The 13097-nt window shown below is 44.8% G+C and overlaps 1 pseudogene; it reads left to right on the top strand.

Moving 5' to 3' along the window:
• Positions 1-365: 365 nt before the first annotated feature.
• On the top strand, positions 366-519 carry LOC131907581 (U1 spliceosomal RNA; annotated as a pseudogene).
• The last annotated feature ends 12578 nt before the right edge of the window (positions 520-13097 follow it).

The raw sequence follows: 13097 nt of genomic DNA, 5'->3' as shown, positions 1-13097 counted from the left end.
AGGGCCTTTGCACTGGCTCATTCTTCTCCCTGAAACTATATGCTGAGCTTCCTTCCTTTAGATTACCTTCTCAGTGAAATTCACAGTTCCATTGCCACTTAATACAAATAAAGCACCACCCCGCAACTTCCTGAATCCTCTTGCCTTGTTTGACTTTTCTTTTCTGAATAGTTATGACCTGTCACACTGTACAGTTGACATGTCAATTATATCTACTGTTGCTCTTTTGAAAATAAACACCTTAAGCGTGGAATCTTGGTTTTGTTCATGCTTTATCTTAGGTGTCCAAAATGTTGTCTGGTATAAATAGGGCTCAATAAATATTTTCAGGGCTTTATAAAAAATCTCATGAAGAGGCAAATACAAAATTTACCTGGCAGGGTTGTACCATGACGATCACAAAGGTGCTTTTCCCAGGGCAAAGCTTATCCATTGCACTCTGGGTGTGATTTCCCCAAACACAGGAAACTTGACTGCAAAATTTGTGGTAATGGAGGATTGCCTTCATGCTCTCCCTTGGGGGTGGAGGTTGGGGGGATGAGGGGGTAAATACAAGATGGTTCAGCAGGTCAAAGTGCTGGCTGCCAAGCCTAACAGCCTGAGTTCAAACCCCAGGACCCACATGGTGAAAGGCAAGCACTAACTCCTACATATTGTCTGATTTCCACATGTATGCTGTGGCATTCTCATAACACACACACACACACACACACACACACACACACACATAAATAAATAAATAAATAAGTGTAACAAATCTAAATAACTAGATAAATAAATAAAAGGCAAATGCGAACTGTGTGTTGTGGTACCTTTTCAAAAAAAGATTTATTTATTTAATGTGTTTTATGTATGTGGGTGTTTTGTCTGAATGTCTGTCTGCATACCAGAAGAGGGCATCAGATCCCATTATAGATAGATGGTTGTGAGCCACCATGTGGTTGCTGGGAATTGAACGCAGGAACCCTGGAAGAATAGCCAGTGCTCTTAACTGCAGAGCCATCTCTCCAGCCGAGAGTTGTAGTATTTATAATTCCAGAGGAGTTTGGGAAAAATAATGGGACTCTGCATTAAAAAAATGTTCTTAACAGAATTTGCTCTAGAAGTACTTTTGTGGTAAAAATCCATCAATGTTCCTATAGTTTATTTTCAAGTATTTAAGGGATTGTTTGGGTTTTGAATGACATTTCTAATGCAGAGGACTAAGAAAATCATACTCTGTTGAGATACATACCCTGTCACATGAAATATAGTCCCTCTCTTGTGAGAAATCCATCCACCTATCCTTCTATCCTTCCATCTACCCACTTACCTGTCTAGACAATCATGCATGCATACATGAATGAATCCACCCACCACTCTTCCATCCTTCCATCTACCCACTTACCTGTCTACACAATCATGCATGCATGCGTGAATCCACCCATCCACTCTTTCATCCTTCCTTTCATTTACCCACCACCAGGTACCCATCCACCTACCTACCCATCCATCCCTCCATCTATCAGTCCATCCATCCATTCTTCTATCCTTCCTTCTTCCATCCACCCACTCACCTTCTTTCCATCTAACCATGCATCCATTCATTCCTTTTTCATGTACTTTTCATTGGTCAATTGTATTCTTTCTCCACATGCAACTATTCGGATATGTTAGGTGCACATCCTTTTTTATATCTGCTCTTGAATAATATCTACATTTGGATAAATGCTTTCCAATTATACATATTTCGATCTGTTTACATTTTCTCAGCCTGTCAAGATATAGCCATCTTGAGCCATGTATGTCTGGACTACTACTGTTCCGACCGTTACAGATGTATCTGACACATGTCACCAGTTTAGTCCCCTGGTTATGAATACCTGATTGTTTCCAACTCTCAGAGCTCACAAGTAACCCCCTATGTAGGTGGGACAGTTTCTTAGGCCTTCAGTTCCGTTCCCATTAGCTGTATTTGACAATTCCTAAATCCTCACTCCCTCAGCTATACCTGGTTATTATCCAGATATTTAATTTTTGTTAGTGTAACATCAAAAGAATGTTTTCTGGACCTGGAGAGATGGCTCAGCGGTTAAGAGCACCGCTGCTTTTCTAGAAAACCTGGGTTCAATTCCTAGCATCCACATGGCTGCTCACAACCATCTGTAACTCCAGTTCCAGGGGATCCGATGCCCTCTGCTGGCCTCTGCAGGCATGAGGCATGCATGTGGTGCACAGACATGCATGCAGGCAGGCAAACACCATACACATAAAATATTAAGAGATGTTCTTTGTCATCCTTTTAATTTGCATTTCTATAATTGTCATTAGTTTATTCACCCTTGTGCCTTCTACTGTGTCTCCTCCCACCTGTTCATGGCCATCACATGGTCATTGCTATAGTCCCTGTATTTTCTTTTCTTTTCTTTTTTTTGGATTTTTGAGACAGGGTTTCTCTGTGTAGCCCTGGCTGTCCTGAAACTCACTCTGTAGACCAGGCTGGCCTTGAACTCAGAAATCCTCCTGTTTCTCTGCCTGACGAATGCTGGGATTAAAGGTGCATGCCACCACTGCCCGACAGTTCCTGTGTTTTTATGTTGGTTTACAGAGCTCCTTACGTACTTTAGACAGTAATTTCTCACTCCTTAGATATGTGAAAATATATTTGCCCAATCTATTACTGGTCATTGTGTCCCTGGTTTTCTTTGCCAAACACAAAGCTCTCAACTTTTATATAATCAGATTTATCAAAGGGTTTTTGAGGTGATTACATTAGTTACTTTTCCTGATGCTGCATAAGATACCCTGAGAAACTAAACTTAAGAGAGGAAGGAAGGGTTTGTTTCTGCTTCCAGTGTTAGGGTACAGTTACTCATGACAGAAAAGGGATGGAGCCGGGAGCCTGAGGCAGCTGATCACATTCATCTCCAGTCAGGAAGCAGCGGGGGCTGGATGCTTGTGCTCGGCTAACACACTCTTTTTTATTCAATCTAGAACCGTGCATGTGTGCTCCTACCTCAATCAACCTGATCTAGATGATTCCTCACAAGCATGCCCAGAGGCTTCTCACCTAGGTGACTCCAGATCCTATCAAATTGGCCATCAAGGTTAACCATGATTAATCACACAAGGGCCACTGGCTTGGCTTTACTTTTTGACTGATTGTGTTTGGGGGGTTCATTTTTTTAAACCATCTTTCAGAAGTGAAGTGCACTGGCTGCTTTTCCAGGGGATCAAATTTGATTCCCAGCACCCACGAGGCAGCTGACAACCATCTGTAACTCCAGTTCTAGGAGCTCCAACAGCCTCTTCTGACCTTTGTGGGCACCAGGCATGCATGTGGTACACAGACGTACATGCAAACAAAATACCCATACATATAAAGTAGTAATACTAAATAAATAAAACATTTTAAAAAATCTTCCTTCTGCAGGTGCACTCACGCATGCCTGCAATCTCAGCTACCCAGGAGGCTGAGGCAGCAGGAGCAAAAGTCGAACCCAGACAGGACATCACAGTGACACTGTCTAACAAAAATGAGAGCCAGAGGGGATGGCTCAGTTGTAGGGCACTTGCCTGATTCAGCCCTCAATTTTGAAAAGTCTAGCCTCAATTTTCTGTTACAAACACTCTTGACATCCACATTCCAATATTCAGTCTATCTGGAATCTTGTTTTATGTCTGAATTCTGGATTTTGTTCTATTCTTCCCTTAAATTAAGCCATTTTTTTAATCTTCTGAGTAATCCCACTTTCTTATTCACTAAGTCTCTATATAACTATGTCATAGTTAGCATTAATATTGCCATAATGAAACACCATGACCCAAAAGCAACTTGGGGAGTATTGTTGGAGTATTATCGGAAATAAACTGTAAGTTTATTTCACTCACTGTTCCATATAGCAGTTCATCATCAAAAGCAGTGAGGGCAGAAACTCAAACAGGGCAGGAACCTGGAGGCAGGCGCTGATGCAGAGGTCATGGAAGGGTGCTGCCTACTGGCTTGCTCCCCATGGTTTGCTCAGCCTGCTTTTTTATAGAATCCAGGGCCACCAGCCCAGGGGTGGCCTCACCCACAATGGGCAGGACTCTCCCCTAACAATCACTAATTAAGAAATGCCCTACAGGTTTGTCTGCAGGCTGATCCAAGAGAGGCATTCTCTCACAGTTTCCTCCTCTCACACAACTGAGTCTAGCTTATGTCAAGTTGACATAAAAAAAAAGCCAGCATGCTGCTAGTGTTCTCACTACTAAGCTGTGTAGAATACTTTAACATTGACAAGTACAACGGACCCCAATTTCTTTTTTTTTTTTCTTTTTAATTGAGACAGTCTCAGCATTTTGCCCTGGCCAGCCTCAAACTCACAGGAGATCTGCCTACCTTTGCCTCCCAAGTGCCAGGATTGAAGGTGTGCACCATCACACCCAGTTTAATAGTCTTCAAATTGAACCTGCCTGCTAGTGGGCTAGTACTGTCTCAATTTGTGTTGGTTGGGATTACATTGAATATGTACATGAACTGTTGGGTGCCGGCATCATTACAGTGCTGAGTAAACTACTCTGAGATCATGGAATGATTTTCCATAATCAGGATCGGTTTCCTCTGTTCTTTATCAGCAATCATTGTTTTCCATATCTGTGCGAGTTAGTTTTTTGTCAACTTGATACAAGCTCAGATCATCTAAAAGAGGAAAGCTCCACTGAGAAAATGTCTCCATCAGACTGGCCTCTGGGCACATCTGTGGGGCATTCTCTTGATTGATTGATGTGCGAAGCTCCAGCCCTCTGCTGGGCAGTGCCACCCTGAACAAGTGGTACTGGATTGTGTTAAAGAAACAAGAGCCAGCCAGTAAAGCAGTGCTCCGCCACGGTCCCTGCCTCAGTTCCTGCTTTCAGGTTCCTGCTCTGCCTGAGTTCCTGCCTTGGCTTTTCTCAGTGATGGACAGTGATTGGGATGTGTAAGCTAAATAATCCCTTCCTCCCCAGGTTGTTTTTGGTCCTAGTATTAGTCAGGGTTCTCTAGAGGAACAGAACTTACAGAAATTTATGTATATATTTCTACAGATAGAAAGAAAGAAAGAAAGAAAGGAAGAAAGAAAGAAAGAAAGAAAGAAAGAAAAGATAGATAGATTTCTATATATATAGGATTTATTAAAATGGCTTACAGGCTGTGGTCCAACTAGTCCAACAATGGCTGCCTACCAACAGAAGGTCCAGGAATCCAGTCGTTGTTCAGTCCACAAAGCTGGATGTCTCACTGGTCTTCAGTATATTTGGGAATCCCAAGGAGGTAGGCTTTCAGGGAAAGAACAGACTTGCCATCGAGAGTGAGGGCAAGCAGGCAAAGAGAAAGGGTTTCCTTCTTCCGTGTCCTTATATAGACTACCATCAGATGGTGTGGCCCAGCTAAAAGATGGTTCTTCTACCTCAAAGATCCAGATTAGAAGTGTATCTTCCCACTTCTAATGATTTAATTAATAATAATAAAAAAAATCGCCGGGCGGTGGTGGTGCATGCCTGTAATCCCAGCACTCAGGAGGCAGAGCCAGGTGGATCTCTGAGTTTGAGGCCCGCCTGGTCTACAGAGCTAGTCCAGGACAGGCTCCAAAGCTACAGAGAAACCCTGTCTCAAAAAACCAAAACCAAAACAAACAAACAAAAAATCCCCCACATGTGTGCCCAGCCATTGGGTTTAACTTAATTCCAGATGTAGTCAAGTTGACAACCAACAGTAGCCATCCCAGCCATGGTCTCTGTCACAACAATAGAAAGCTGAGTAGGATGACGTCTTTTTTTTTTTTTTTTTTTTTTTTTTGTTGTTGTTTTTGTTTTTCGAGACAGGGTTTCTCTGTGTAGCTTTGCGCCTTTCCTGGAACTCACTTGGTAGCTCAGGCTGGCCTCGAACTCACAGAGATTCGCCTGGCTCTGCCTCCCGAGTGCTGGGATTAAAGGCGTGCGCCACCACCGCCCGGCCGGATGACGTCTTTTAACTTGTTTGTTGCTGCTGCAAATACCTTATTTTTACTATTTACTATTTTTCTGGTTAATTTTCTGCTGTAGAGTGGTAATAGTGATTTTATTTTGACTTTGAATTTTCCCTTCAGTCCAAATGTCTATTACAACTTTTGAGACAGAGATTCACTGTGCAGCTCAGCCTGGCCTTGAACCCTTGGTCCTCTTGACTTCTCTTCTCCAGATGTATTTGCTGTCTTTGGGAGGTTTTTGTTATTGCTGCTGCTGTCGTTGTTATTGAGATGGGGTCTCATGTAGCCCATGCTGACCTTGAGCTCACTATATAGCCAAGGCTGACCTCAAACTTCTGATCCTCCTGCCTCTACCTCCCCAGTGCTGAGATTACAGCTGTGTGCTGGCACACCCACTGAACCCAGGGCTTCACATGCTGGGAAGCCCACTGCCAACTGGATTGTACCCCATCCTATCATTTGCTATCTTGATTTTGGTATTCACTATTCACAGATACACTCCATCCTTTATATGGGGTTTTAAAAGCTGCTCCGCCCTGCCCTTGGTAATTCTAAATGTCAATCTAGACAAAGACTTCCAGAGAAGACTCTGGTGAGGCCAAGGCTTTCCCAGAGTTACACAACAAAGTAACATAACATAGTAGAAACATAACAGGCCGAAGGGGTGCAGGAGCCCAGGACTCCTGACTCAGATCAGTGTTGGCCTGATGCGGTGCATCTTTAAAAAGAACCGAGTAGAAATTATACCGTCTTCTGGGTCCTGACGACAAGGATAGCCTCTTCTTTTGAGTACCTTGTTTTATTCTACGTTAGTTTACAGAAGAAATACTGAGGCTCAGAGAAGTGAAGTCACCTTCCTAATGTTGCACAGCTTTACAGGCGGCAGAGGTAAAATCGGCACTCGGAGCTGCCTGGTTTATAATGCTGCCCTCTGTTGGCAGATCCTGGGAAGGCAGTAGTTCTGAAAGCTCTCTGAATTCTGGTTCCTCCACTCACTTGCTGCCCAGATAAAGCCGGGTAAGGTTAAAATTAGTCCATTTTACTTATCATTTACTCTGTGTTATTCATTCATTCATTCATTCATTCATTCATTCATTCAGCTTCTTGGAGAGAGGGTCTCATTATGTAGACAACGTTGGCATCAAACTCTTAATCCACCTGGCTCTGTTACCAGTATTGAACTTTACTGTGTGCCCGTGACTTCACCTGTTACCTCATGTAGCATAGACACTACAACCACTCTCAAAAGACAATTACTATACAGTCTCCTTTTCTGTTTTTCAGGCAGAAACTGAGACCCGTGCTGGGCTATGTGATACCGGCCTATAACTGCAACACTCAGAGGTAGAAGCCAGAGGATCATGGGTTAAGGCCTGCCATGGCTAGATGAGACTTTCTCACCAAAACAAAAACAAGAAGGCACCCAACTGAGGCAGAGGCGATACTAGTTTACATCGTGAGCCAGGCTATACAGCAAGACCCTATCTCAAACACAGAAACAAAAACAAAAATAGAAAAGAATGCTTTGCAGAAAGGCTGGCTATGTTCAAAGGGCCAGATGAGGAGCTGAGAGCAGGTGTCGTGTTTATTCATTGTGTGTGTGTGTGTGTGTGTGTGTGTGTGTGGTGTGCGCGTGCATATGGACACCCACACCTGCATAAGTTCATGTGCACAATGTGTGTGGCCTGAGGAGGCCAGAGCATGCCTGATCCCCTGAAACTGAAGTTATAGGCAGTTGTTAGCCACCTGTGTGTGTGATCGGAACCAAACCTGGGCCGTGTGCAGGAGCAGTAAAGTCTTTTCCCCACTGAGCCATCTCTCCAGCCCCCATTCATTCTTTTTTCATTCACAGTGTTTACTTGATGATGGTTGAACTGCAGGAAATATAGAACTCACTCTTACGAGTCACTAAGCTGAAATTCAGGGTTACAATGTCTTTTGGTTTGTTTTCTGAGACAGTCTGTGTATCCTGGTGGGGCAGAACTGGAACTCATTGTGTAGATCAGATTGGCCTTAAACTTACAGTGATCCTCCTGCCTCCACCTCCCACATGCTGGGATTACAGGTTCCTATGCCTGGTTTATACAATCTGCAGAGCAAATGAATGCCAAGCAAGCACTCTACCAACCCAGCCACATCTGAGCCCTAGTAATGTAACCTTTTCATTAATGTATTTGATATGTGTGTGTGTTCACACAGTCATACCAAAGCATGTGTGTGAACATTTCATGGACAATTTACATGAGGTGGTTTTTGCCTTTCACTTTGTGGGATGCAGAGATTGAACTATGATCATTAGGCTTCAGGGCAAGGGCTGGGGGAGATGGCTCAGCAGTTAAGAACATTGGTTGTTCTTGCAGAGGACCCAGGTTCCATTCCCAGCACCCACATGGCAGTTCAACCATCCATAACTCCAGTTCTAGGAGCTCCAATACCCTCGTCTGACCTCCATGGGCATCAGGCACAAATGTGGTGCACAGACATACATGCGTGCTTAAAATAAATCTAAATAGATTAAAACCTTTTTTTTAAAAGGCAAGCACCTTTACACTAAGCCATTTCACTGGACTCTGAGTGTTGGACTCTGAAACCACACTTTTTCAATTAATCTTTGTGGGGTGGCTTGAATATGAAATGTCCCCACAGGCCCGTGTGTTAAACATTTGACCCCTAAACACTGCCTCTATTTGGGGAGGTTATGGGACCTGCAGGAGGTGGGACCTAGTTGGAGGAAATGGGGCTGTGGGAACCTCAAGCCCTGGGACAGTCCTGGCTTATGGTCTTCTTCCTGTCCTCACAGGCGAAGAAATGTCTCTGCCATAGACTTCCAAGCTCACAGAGTCAAACAACCCTCTACTGAACCCTCCGAAGCTGTGAGCTGAATCTGAATTCATGAAGTTGTTCCTCAGATAGTTGGTCTTAGTTAAGATAAAGCAGACTAATAGACTATGTACAGACTAATAGATATTGACCAGCATCTTCACTCTTGCCTGGAGTTCCATGGAGGTCATTGGGAAGATTACAAGGTTCCAGGGATGTTGATCCATAGCTCCTGCAGATCAGGACAGATTGCGTGTGACACCAAAGGTCTAACAACAATACAAGAGTATAGGTTGCTTCCTTTGACCTGGATACACAAGGCTAATTCCTTAAATTAGCCAATTCCAGTCTTTCCAAGACCCAAGGACTGGGTCCAGATGCAAGCCTTAGAGTGGGTTTCAATCCATCCTGTGGATCAAGAGCAGGAGAGACTCGGCTTTATCCTAGCCATCTGTCCTAGCGGGCCACTGAGCATCTGTAGACAGTCTCAGCTGCATCACTTGGACATTCTGCACAGATGCCTGGAAAGCCCTGTGCCAGCCACCCACACAAATCTGCTTGATGACTGGGCCCAGTGGGGAAGGGCTTTGCGGGCATGCTGGGTAGAAGTTGTCCTGCCAGAGAACCCTGGCTTTAATTGAAGTCATTAATGAGGACAAAGGGGAGACAATTGCCCTTGTTAGGCCCCTTCTCCCAGAAGGCTGGACTGTAAAACACAGTGGGTCAGTCAAGAGTCAACACTCCAGGAGGCTCTGCACTGGAAATTACTCCCAAAACAATTTCTGTTTGGCTTCTGGAGTGACCAGCCATGTGGATATGCCCAGGAATGAGGAGTCCGCAGGGTGTGGGACCTGTGTTAAAACTGGAAGGATCCCAAGTGAGTCAGGAATAGAGAGCCACCCTACTTCCCTACCTCCTCCACGCAGCACGCTTGTGTGGCCCCCCAAGCTAAGATGCCAGAGCAAAGATTATCTGCCTGTTTTCCTGAGATGCTCTAATGTCTGATGAGTCACCAATTTCCTTTTTTTAGGGGGTGGAGTCGGGTTTTGAGACAGGGTTTCTCTGTGTAGCCCTGGCTGTCCTAGAACACCCTCTGTAGATCAGGCTAGCCTTGAATTTGGGGATCCACCTGTCTCTGCCTCCCGAGGGCTGGGATTAAAGATGTGTGCCATCACACCAGGCTACTAATTTTCTTGAAGGCTAGCCCTTTCCTCCAAAACCTCTCTGCAATAACACCAGCTACCATTCATGGAGTTTTTAACACATGTCCACCAGGGACTATGGAAATTTTTTCTTCTTCTTCTTTTCTCCTATGAATTCTTCTGCTAATGCTAAGAGCTGAAGAATTTTTTTAAAAAATAGTGGTTTATTTGGAAACTCAAGTGAGACGAGCTTCACTACTTGCTGTGGGTGAGTCAGGATGTCTCAGGCCTCGAACCGTAGTGGGCACTTGTAACTACCACACCGTGCTGCTTTCTAGGGGGACTGGCCTGCCAAGCAGGCAATGCCTGACCTCGTGGCTATCTTACAGCAGGTGCAGGAATGAGCACTAAAAGGCAGACACTTTGGGATTTTGCAACCTTCCGCTATTATGGTCTAATTTTTGAAGAAGAATCTTCCTCCTTTACCCAAAGCAAAGCCTTTGGGGCTCAAAAATCAGATCCAATGATGGTGGTGCCATCCTTTAATCCCAGTGCTTGGCAGGTGGATCTCTAAGTTGGAGGCCAGCCTGGTCTACAGAGTGAGTTCCAGGATAGCCAGGGCTACACAGAGAAAATTTGTCTCAAAAATAGAAAGGAAAACAAAACAACAACAACAAAAGAAACAAAACAGAGCCATGTCACAGGACCAACTGGCCCATCTCAGACCCCACGGAGCTACAAAGCTCTTCATATGGTGCACTGTGGTGCCTGCGCCATCCTGCTTTGGCAATCCTCAACCGTGTAGTTTGGGATTGGAGGCTATCCACAAAAGTAACTGCAGACCCACAGCTGCAGCCACCCTCTGCCTCCTCAGCATCCCTCCCTAGCAGTCTGTGCGGCCGCCCAGACATCCCTGCTTGCAGTAAACATGACCTTGGCCTTCAGCAGCCGACCTGACATTGGCGTTTCTGTAAACACAATTGTGTTTTCAGTCTCTGACTGAATCCTGTTACTCAGATCTAGCAGGCAGCAGGTCTCTGTTTACCTGTAAACAGCAGCCCCACTCCCAGGCAGAGACCTTAGGATGCTATTTGTTTTGATTACTTTACAGTAAGAGGAAAAGATGCTTGGTGACAGGTCGCTTGCTGCCTTCCCCGCCCGCCCTCTCTCACACGGGTGGGAACAGAATCTCTCCCGCGCTCTCCAGGTGCACACATCGATTCTTACCCCGGACCGTGGAGCAGCTCTGAAATAACACTGAAGAATCTGGTGGAAGTCATCTAGAAATAAATGTCTGGTGCCACATGGAACAGCCACATGCATCCCTTGCCTGTCCGTGGGAGTCACAAGGAAATCAGACCGCGTGCCACTGAGTAGTTAATTTCCTCAGTGCTGTGATAGGATGCCTGGCACAAGAAATGCAGGAAAAGGGTTTCTTCTCACAGTTCCAGGGTACAGTCCGTCCTGTGAGGAAAGAAAGCATGCCTGCAAGAACTTGAGGTGGCCTGCCCCTTTGCATCCGTAGTCAGGAAGCCCAGAGTTGAGTGTTCTGCTCAGCTGGCTCTCTCCTTATCCAAACCTCAGCTCATGGGATGATGTCACCCTCATTCAGGATGGGTCTCCTCTACTCTGTAAAACCTTTCTGGAATATCCCCCCCCCCCCCCAGGCACAACCAGAGATGTGTTTCCATAGTGATGCGTTGTTGTTTGTTTGAGACAGGGTTTCTCTGTGCAGCCCTGGCTGTCCTGGAACTCCCTCTGTTGTCCAGGCTGGTCTCGAACTCAGAGATCGGCCTGCCTCTGCCTCCCGAACTCTGGGACCACCCAGCTCCATGGTGATTCTTTTTTTTTTTTTTTTTTTTTTTTTTTTGGTTTTTTGAGACAGGGTTTCTCTGTGTAGCTTTGCGCCTTTCCTGGATCTCACTTGGTAGCCCAGGCCGGCCTCGAACTCACAGAGATCCGCCTGGCTCTGCCTCCCGAGTGCTGGGACTAAAGGCGTGCGCCACCACCACCCGGCCCATGGTGATTCTTAATCCGATCAAGATCACCCTCACAGCCTCCAAGTCCCTGTGTCCTGCTGTTGTCAGTCATTTGTAGTGGGCAGGAACTGTCCTTTTTTTTTTTTTTTTTTTTAAACACATTTCCATATTTCTGTGTTGAAGTCTTTCCGCAGTATTTCTGTGGTTTTGGTCTGTTTTTTTGTTTTTGTTTTTGTTTTTTTTTTTTTAAAGAGTGCATTTCTTTTCTCCCAGTTTAAATTCTAGCTACAAAACTGTATTCTTTAACAGAAAGGTTAGCTTATAAAATTTGTAGTTATTTGGTTCAATGAAAAAAGAAAGAGAAAGGTATGATTGTTGGGCCAGAGAGATGACTCAGTGGCTAGGAAAGCTTGCGGCTCTCACAGAGGATCTGAATTCAATTCCTAGCATCCACACTGGGCAGCTGGAAACTTCCTGTAACTCCAGCCTCCAGGGAATCTGATGCCCTCTTCTGGGCACCCTCCTTGACACCCCACATACATGGTACACACACATAAATAAAAATAAATATACAGCCGGGTGGTGGTGGTGGCGGCGGCGGCGGCGGCGGCGGCGGCGGCGGCGGCGCACGCCTTTAATCCCAGCACTCGGGAGGCAGAGCCAGGCGAATCTCTGTGAGTTCGAGGCCAGCCTGGGCTACCAAGTTAGTTCCAGGAAAGGCGCAAAGCTACACAGAGAAACCCTGTCTCGAAAAAACCAAAAAAACAAAAACAAAAACAAAAATAAATATACAGATATTAAATATAAACTTCAGCTTTCATTAACTCTGGCATTGGCAAACGCACAGCTTAATTGGCCTCTCTTTTCCCACAAAGCTGAATTATCAGGGATTGTGATTGAGAAACTTTAGGTTTCACAAGTGTAACAAAATAGAGACAATCGTGGTAATTTCTCTCATTTCCCTTACCTTTGAGAAAGTGGAAAAGCAGATTAAAGAATTTATTCTGATTAGATAAGAAGACTGAGAAAAGGAAAATGAAGAAAAGAAATGAATACACCAGTAAGCTGGAGGTGTGGATAAGGTGTATTCTCAAGTTTTTGTCATAGCAACAAAAAGTAACTCAATGTGGTTCAAATATCAAGCTTTACCAAAAAAATGAGGCTGGGTGTGGTAGAGCACACCTTTAGTCCCA

This window comes from Peromyscus eremicus, chromosome 3 (genome assembly GCF_949786415.1).
Source record: "Peromyscus eremicus chromosome 3, PerEre_H2_v1, whole genome shotgun sequence".
NCBI classification, from domain to species: domain Eukaryota; kingdom Metazoa; phylum Chordata; class Mammalia; order Rodentia; family Cricetidae; genus Peromyscus; species Peromyscus eremicus.
Note: the sequence above shows the minus strand (reverse complement) of the source record. Positions and strands in the feature narration are given on the sequence as shown.